Raw genomic sequence first — 8,854 nt, 5'->3', positions numbered from 1 at the left:
TGCTCAACGAGTGACCCAGACTACATCCCCAGCTGCCACACCAGATGATCTTTGGCAACGTGTGGAAGCTGCTTGGGCTGCTGTACCCCAGGAACACATCCAACGTCTCTTTGACTCAATGCCGAGACGTGTGGCAGCGGTGATCTCCAGCAATGGCGGCTACTCTGGCTACTGATTCTGGCAGGAACCACATGTCACAGACGTCTCTAAACGTAATCATTTGATACTTGGTCAACATGTTATCTACAAAATAAATTTTGTTGTGCTACCTCTTGTCTTTCTTGGTGTTGCATTTACGGTGGCCAGCAGTGTATTTGGTCTTTTGGTAATTTCCAGGTATGTGGCACTCGGTCGGTTCTACATCTACATCTACATTCATACTCCGCAAGACACCCAACGGTGTGTGGCGGAGGGCACTTTACGTGCCACTGTCATTACCTCCCTTTCCTGTTCCAGTCGCGTATGGTTCGCGGGAAGAAAGACTGTCTGAAAGCCTCCGTGCGCGCTCTAATCTCTCTAATTTTACATTCGTGATCTCCTCTTGAGGTATAAGTAGGGGGAAGCAATATACTCGATACCTCATCCAGAAACGCACCCTCTCGAAACCTGGCGAGCAAGCTATACCGCGATGCAGAGCGCCTCTCTTGCAGAGTCTGCCACTTGAGTTTATTAAACATCTCCGTAACGCTATCACGGTTACCAAATAACCCTGTGACGAAACGCGCCGCTCTTCTTTGGATCTTCTCTGTCTCCTCCGTCAACCCGATCTGGTACGGATCCCACACTGATGAGCAATACTCAAGTATAGGTCGAACGAGTGTTTTGTAAGCCACCTCCTTTGTTGCTGGACTACATTTTCTAAGCACTCTCCCAATGAATCTCAACCTGGTACCCGCCTTACCAACAATTAATTTTATATGATCATTCCACTTCAAATCGTTCCGCACGCATACTCCCAGATATTTTACAGAAGTAACTGCTACCAGTGTTTGTTCCGCTATCATATAATCATACAATAAAGGATCCTTCTTTCTATGTATTCGCAATACATTACATTTGTCTATGTTAAGGGACAGTTGCCACTCCCTGCACCAAGTGCCTATCCGCTGCAGATCTTCCTGCATTTCGCTACAATTTTCTAATGCTGCAACTTCTCTGTATACTACAGCATCATCCGCGAAAAGCCGCATGGAACTTCCGACACTATCTACTAGGTCATTTATATATAGTGTGAAAAGCAATGGTCCCATAACACTCCCCTGTGGCACGCCAGAGGTTACCTTAACGTCTGTAGACGTCTCTCCATTGATAAGAACATGCTGTGTTCTGTTTGCTAAAAAATCTTCAATGCAGCCACACAGCTGGTCTGATATTCCGTAGGCTCTTACTTTGTCTATCAGGCGACAGTGCGGAACCGTATCGAACGCCTTCCGGAAGTCAAGAAAAATAGCATCTACCTGGGAGCCTGTATCTAATATTTTCTGGGTCTCATGAACAAATAACGCGAGTTGGGTCTCACACGATCGCTGTTTCCGGAATCCATGTTGATTCCTACATAGTAGATTCTGGGTTTCCAAAAATGACATGATACTCGAGCAAAAAACATGTTCTAAAATTCTACAACAGATCGACGTCAGAGATATAGGTCTATAGTTTTGCGCATCTGCTCGACGACCCTTCTTGAAGACTGGGACTACCTGTGCTCTTTTCCAATCATTTGGAACCCTCCGTTCCTCTAGAGACTTGCGGTACACGGCTGTTAGAAGGGGGGCAAGTTCTTTCGGTTGGGGCAGAACAGCGAGGAAGTCTCCATGGGCCGTAGTCTGGCCGGAGCCGCTTGCGGCGTGCACGTGCGGTAGGAGTCGTGACGCGTTTCTTGCGATGGTTACGAAGTTCGTCGCCCACCGATCCTGGACACTGAAGTTGAGTGCTCACTTAACCTACCATCAAGCCTCAACTGCTATCACATCTCTTCGTTTGATCCTGGTCGTCGCTTTCTGGGAGATTCTCCCGAGCAACAACGTGCGTGCACTGCAGTCGGCTAGAATTTCAGCCGTCTTCCTGTGTCGTGTTTAACTTAATTTAATTCAATACTTCATTAATGAAGTGTACCAGCGGTATCTTCTGCCTTGTGGCCACTGATGATCCGGTGATCTGTCCTGGTCGGTTACGTAGTTTTCGGCAGTGTATTTTCCTCGCCGAGTTGACACTGTCCAGCACGGAGTGTAGCTCGACAGCTGAGGTGTTGTCGGTAGTTTTGGGCGTTTATTCTCACTTGGCTGGATTGGGCACCAGTATCAGGTACGTTGTGCTATTGACATCTTGTTGTCGTTTTGCTGGTCGGGTGGAGCAGAACTGATATTGTTGGTTGGTTCGTCGGCTGGCTTTCGGTTGGGTTGCCTTCCGATTAAGAGGTTGTCGGTCTGGCTGCCTGTCTCAATTAAACGTGCGTTAGTGTTACCTTCCCAGGCTCATCCTTGGAACCTTCTGAGGGCTGCTCCTTGTGACTACATAGTGATTTACTTTTTAGTCTTAAGTACTCTGTGTGGCCTTCAGCCGAGTTTTAGCTTGTTAAAATTGCAAGGCTTTTCTTCTTAGGCCTTAAGCCGTAAAAAAACTGTTTCCTGTTTGGTATGCGGCGTTCATCCGAGTTTCAGCCTTTCAGAATTAAAATTGAAAATTCCTTGTGCCTAGGCCTTAAGCCGTAAATTTGTTTCAAGTTGGTATGTGGCCTTCAGCCGAGTTTTCAGCCTTTCCAAATCGAAAGTTGAAAAATTTTGTCTAGGCCTTAAGCCGTAAGAAATATTTTCCAGTTTGTATGTGGCCTTTAGCCGAGTTTTCCAGCTTAAATTAAAAATTGGGATTTTCTTTATCTGGGCTTTATGCTGTGAGATTGTTTGGGTTTCGTATGTGGCCTTCAGCCGAGTTTTATGTGAAGCATTTTAGAATAAAGCCTTTAGCGTATTTTAGTTGAAATTTAGAAGCTTTTTCCTTTAGGCCTTAAGCCATAAAATTGTTTTCTGCATGGTGTTTTGCCTTCAGCCGAGTTTTAATCTCTCTTAAATTAAATATTCAGAATACTTGTCTTGCCCTTAAGTCATAAGATGGTTATTCTTTAGTACGAGGCCTTCAGCCGAGTTTTACACGAAATATTTTAAGATAAGGCATTCAGCCTTTTCAAATTGAAAGCTGTTGTTCCTAGGCCTTAAGCCATTAAATTGTTTTGTTGATATTCGGCCTTCAGCCGATTCTACAGCCTATTTAGATCAAACATTGAAAATCTTTTTTTTTTATTTTTTATTTTTTTATTATATATGACGGTAGTATCTGTTCCCGAAAGAACAGTTACCGTGGATGACCATGCAGCTTTGCTAGAAATTAAATGATAATTAAATGGGCACCCTAGCTGCAAACAGGCGTTGATGTACTTCATTGGGGACATGTTGAAAATGTGTGCCCCGACCGGGACTCGAACCCGGGATCTCCTGCTTACATGGCAGACGCTCTATCCATCTGAGCCACCGCGGGCACAGAGGATAGGGCGTCTGCAGGGACTTATCCCTTGCACGCTCCCCGTGAGATCCACATTCCCAACATGTCCACACCACTACATTCGTAGTGCGCCTAATAGATGTTTGCCCATCATACTCATTACTCGTGGCAGATTAATCTACCAAGTCCCGTACGAGTTCGGGCATAGCGTGTGCGTTCGCACAAGAAGGTCAATGGCTGGGAAGCCATATTTTTTTAATTATATATGACGGTAGTATCTGTTCCCGAAAGAACAGTTACCGTGGATGACCATGCAGCTTTGCTAGAAATTAAATGATAATTAAATGGGCACCCTAGCTGCAAACAGGCGTTGATGTACTTCATTGGGGACATGTTGAAAATGTGTGCCCCGACCGGGACTCGAACCCGGGGCACACATTTTCAACATGTCCCCAATGAAGTACATCAACGCCTGTTTGCAGCTAGGGTGCCCATTTAATTATCATTTCATTGAAAATCTTTGTCTCGGCCTTGAGCCATAACACTGTTCTTGACTAATGTGAGCCCTTCAGCCGAGTTCTATGGGAAAAATTTAAGCTAAGGCTTTCAGCCTATTTATATTGAAGATAAAAACTTTTTTTCTAAAGAAGTTAAACCTCCAGAAGAACTTCTGTACCTCAATTCTTTGCTTTGGACTTGTGCCTTGGATTTTCGATGTGGCCTTCAGCCGATCTAAATTAAATAAATTGAGGTCTTTCGTTAAAACCTTGAGAGTTTTTCATACTTGCTTGTGTGATTGTCTGTTTTAAGAAATAAAGTTTATATGTTGAGTGCAACTGACAGTAACTTATTTTGGCTCCTTTCCACAAATGTAACGTCATCCGCTCTATCCTGCTACCCCAGGGATTTCAGGTGCATTATTTCAGGTGTGAAACCATGGCTGATGTCAGCGAACACAGATACAGTATTGAGGAGCCATTAATGGCGAGTGTGTGGCTGCACGGACGTCTACAGACAGGAGAAACAACTACAGAAATACTGAATGCGTTCAGAGATCGCTTTTAAGGAACCCTTCTCGACTGGGAGGAACGTGCTTTTGCTTCAATCTGTGACAAAGACAGGCTGCGTTGTGGACGTAAGGAAATGCTTGAGGGGTGCTCAGTCGACAGTATAACTGTCAACAATGCAAGAAGATATCAGAAAAGGTTTGAAAGTGGGGGCAGCGAGTTGCAGCCCATTAGCCATTGCTGGAACAAGTTCCAAATGCCGTTTCTCGCCCAAGAGAAAAATATTTTGCTGAATGTGTGATACATCGCGGTTCACACGGGAGGAATATGGTTTACTCGTGTTAGAAAAATCTCCACTATTTGCGACGGTTTGAAGAGAACCCACCTCATATTTATATAGCGATATCGTAACAATACCTGTTCGGACCATATTTGTTTGAAGGGTACGTGAATGGAGATTATTTGAGCATGGCGCCGACCTCTTAATGTCTCAGCTCGAAGACAAGGTAGTCGCGGAAAATGTGTGGATACAGCAGAACAGAGCTGCAGCAGTCACTGATATTGAAATTCTTGAGTTCCTTGATGTTTCGAGGTTGCTGGATCGGATGTGGTGCAGCAACACCTCCCGCCACATTTAAATGCTCACCTCCAAGTCCGGACCTTATCCTGCCAGGAAACAATGGAAATAATCAAGTTTCACGTCTCAAAGTCAGTAAGTGACGGATGTGAAATTGAGCAGGAGTGTTGAGGGAGACTCTCAAAGCATAATTCCTGAGATGCTCCGCAAGATGTGAAGTACATGGTGACGCACTTATCCCTCTGCAAGCTACGATGGCGTGCACGCAGATACGCTTGATGGATGATTTTTATGTGTTCTTACACCAATATACAATATTGGGTTATTCGTAACTGTCTCTGGGATTTCGAAGACGGCTGCACGAAAACTATAGACATTGAGAAAAACGTCACACATCAGCGGCTAGAGCAATCCCCCCACCCCAAGTTTAGGTTCGCAAAATGTGCTGTGGCGTAGCTGCAGAGCTGATAACCAGGGGGCAGTAGTATCGGAACATGACGTGTAATGGAGCGATGAGTGCGTTTTGTGTCCTTGAATTCGCTACTTGTGAGTCGATTGTGACGGTTCAGCGATAGTTGCGCACGAAGCATCAGGTAAAAGCTCGCACACACAAAATTCCGTGAGAGGGCTGCTTAGGATTGGAAAAGGGCACAGGTCATCCCCGTTTTCAAGAAGGGACGTCGAACAGATGTGCAGAACTATAGACCTATATCTCTAACGTCGATCAGTTGTAGAATTTTGGAACACGTATTATGTTCGAGTATAATGACTTTCCTGGTGACTAGAAATCTACTCTGTAGGAATCAGCATGGGTTTCGAAAAAGACGGTCGTGTGAAACCCAGCTCGCGCTATTCGTTCACGAGACTCAGAGGGCCATAGACACGGGTTCACAGATAGATGCCGTGTTTCTTGACTTCCGCAAGGCGTTCGATACAGTTCCCCACAGTCGTTTAATGAACAAAGTAAGAGCATATGGACTATCAGACCAATTGTGTGATTGGGTTGAGGAGTTCCTAGATAACAGAACGCAGCATGTCATTCTCAATGGAGAGAAGTCTTCCGAAGTAAGAGTGATTTCAGGTGTGCCACAGGGGAGTGTCATGGGACCGTTGCTGTTCACAATATACATAAATGACCTGGTGGATGACATCGGAAGTTCACTGAAGGTTTTTGCAGATGATGCTGTGGTGTATCGAGAGGTTGTAACAATGGAAAATTGTACTGAAATGCAGGAGGATCTGCAGCGAATTGACGCATGGCGCAGGGAATGGCAATTGAATCTCAACGTAGACAAGTGTAATGTGCTGCGAATACATAGAAAGATAGATCCCTTATCATTTAGCTACAAAATAGCAGGTCAGCAACTGGAAGCAGTTAATTCCATAAATTATCTGGGAGTACGCATTAGGAGTGATTTAAAATGGAATGATCATATAAAGTTGATCGTCGGTAAAGCAGACGCCAGACTGAGATTCATTGGAAGAATCCTAAGGAAATGCAATCCGGAAACAAAGGAAGTAGGTTACAGTACGCTTGTTCGCCCACTGCTTGAATACTGCTCAGCGGTGTGGGATCCGTACCAGATAGGGTTGATAGAAGAGGTAGAGAAGATCCAACGGAGAGCAGCGCGCTTCGTTACAGGATCATTTAGTAATCGCGAAAGCTTTACGGAGATGATAGATAAACTCCAGTGGAAGACTCTCTGCAGGAGAGACGCTCAGTAGCTCGGTACGGGTTTTTGTTAAAGTTTCGAGAACATACCTTCACCGAGGAATCCAGCAGTATATTGCTCCCTCCTACGTATTGAAACGTCCCCTTTAAACAATTATACATGACTGTGCTTAAACTGACACACAATATTTTTAGCGCAACGCAATCTGACTTTCAAAAATCCCTACAAAAGAATGGCCCTGACTAACATTAACCTATACCTTTCACAAATCACTTACCTCACCAAAAATCTTCGTTACTCGAACTACTGCAAAACAGCGAGCGCCACTACTGCCAGCTAAATAAAAGATTCAAACTACGGGAGGCACTAACTACTGATAGGCATAGTTAGGAAATGAAAGATTTTAGTAGAGAACAAACAATGTATTTACCTTAATAGTGTTGAAAAATCATAACATACATAACAGATCATGACATCCAGTCTTACAAATTTCCAAACTCCGCCATCTCTCTCCCCACATCCACCACTGCTGGCGGCTCACCTCCAACTGCGCAACGCTACGCGCTGTTAACATCCAGTTGCCGCTGCCCAACACTACAATGGCAGACAACAATGCAAACTAGCCACAGACTGCACACAGAACAGCCAGTGATTTTCATACAGAGCGCTACGTAACGTTGCCAATAAGAAAACATAAACAGCCTACTTACAGTATATCTCGCGAAGAGACCATGAGGATAAAATCAGAGAGATTAGAGCCCACACAGAAGCATACAGACAATCCTTTCCACGAACAATACGAGACTGGAATAGAAGGGAGAACCGATAGAGGTACTCCGCCACGCACCGTCAGGTGGCTTGCGGAGTATGGATGTAGATGTAGATGTAGGTGGTGTAAAGAAAACAGTAGAAATGGTCAGGAACGGGAAGAAGTCGGCAAGTGCCAGAAGAGAACTGCAGATACCGTAGTTAACTTCCTGGCGCGCTCTGCGCTGATTAAACCAGACAATGAGCTTCTTTCTGATTTCTTTCTGACTTCTCGGACATCCTACAGGTTGTATTCGTATGAATGGTGAGTGATCTGCAGACACAGCACCTACCAAATTACGCGTATTGGTTGATGCGTTGCCTAACGTGGTATTATCAAAACCCAGTGTTCTGACGACAGTGTTGGGTTGGGTTGGGGTGTTTGGGGAAGAGACCAAACTGCGAGGTCATCGGTCTCATCGGATTAGGGAACGATGGGGAAGGAACCATCCCGGCATTTGCCTGGAGCGATTTAGGGAAATCACAGAAAACCTAAATCAGGATGGCCGGATGCGGGATTGAACCGTCGTCCTCCCGAATGCGTCCAATGTGCTAACTACTGCGCAACCTCACTCGGTCACGTCAGTGTGGCAAAGGTTCTGCGTTGGAGATGTCTGCTGTTAGGACAATATGGCAAACGCATCTCGTCTCATCGTTTCTCGTAACCAAGTCTGTGACCTGCAATCTCTCTGCTTGGTTCACAAGTTAATTAATTTGCGGCAATCGGGGTGTTTAATTAGTAGCATAACTCACATCCATTGGTAATGTTCTCTTCTAACAAAAACAATCACGGTTCACGTTATCACTACGATTATGTGATTTAATCACTAGTAAAATATTGAATAATAATTCAAGTCAAGCGCCTCCACGCTGTTAGAATTTTTTATCAAATGTCAGTCGCTATGGTTTGTAGTTATTACAGGCGCTCTACTGAATTCCAGTGAATTCTGCAGTTCAAGGAGAATCAATAGAGGGAGGAAAGGGTACACCATCTTGGCTAAAGTGAGCGGGACTCTAAGTGGCCCCTCAGACGTTCAATAATATTGTCAGATTGTCAATATATTCACCGTAAGTGGGCACGTGTAACATACTGTCAATTTTATAAACGCTGACCACTACTGATAGCCCTAAAAATATTCTCAGTATTGGCAATATGTACTCAGCCTGTGAGGTCGAGAATAGACGGTTTCACAATTTTCGCAATTCAGGTGTTGGTGGAGTTTCATTAACCAACCACAGGGCGTCAGTAAGCAGTGTGTGTATTTTCAGTTCGTCTTTCTATTATCATTCCTCAGATT

The 8,854-nt window shown here is 44.6% G+C and overlaps 1 non-coding gene across 1 annotated transcript; it reads right to left on the bottom strand.

The window, feature by feature from the left end:
- Window positions 1-3,454: 3,454 nt before the first annotated feature.
- Window positions 3,455-3,529, bottom strand: Trnat-ugu (transfer RNA threonine (anticodon UGU)). The gene has a single exon. It is a non-coding gene; the product is annotated as a tRNA-Thr (tRNA).
- Between the last annotated feature and the right edge of the window lie 5,325 nt (window positions 3,530-8,854).

Source organism: Schistocerca nitens, chromosome 9 (genome assembly GCF_023898315.1).
Source record: "Schistocerca nitens isolate TAMUIC-IGC-003100 chromosome 9, iqSchNite1.1, whole genome shotgun sequence".
Lineage (NCBI taxonomy): Eukaryota > Metazoa > Arthropoda > Insecta > Orthoptera > Acrididae > Schistocerca > Schistocerca nitens.
Note: the sequence above shows the minus strand (reverse complement) of the source record. Positions and strands in the feature narration are given on the sequence as shown.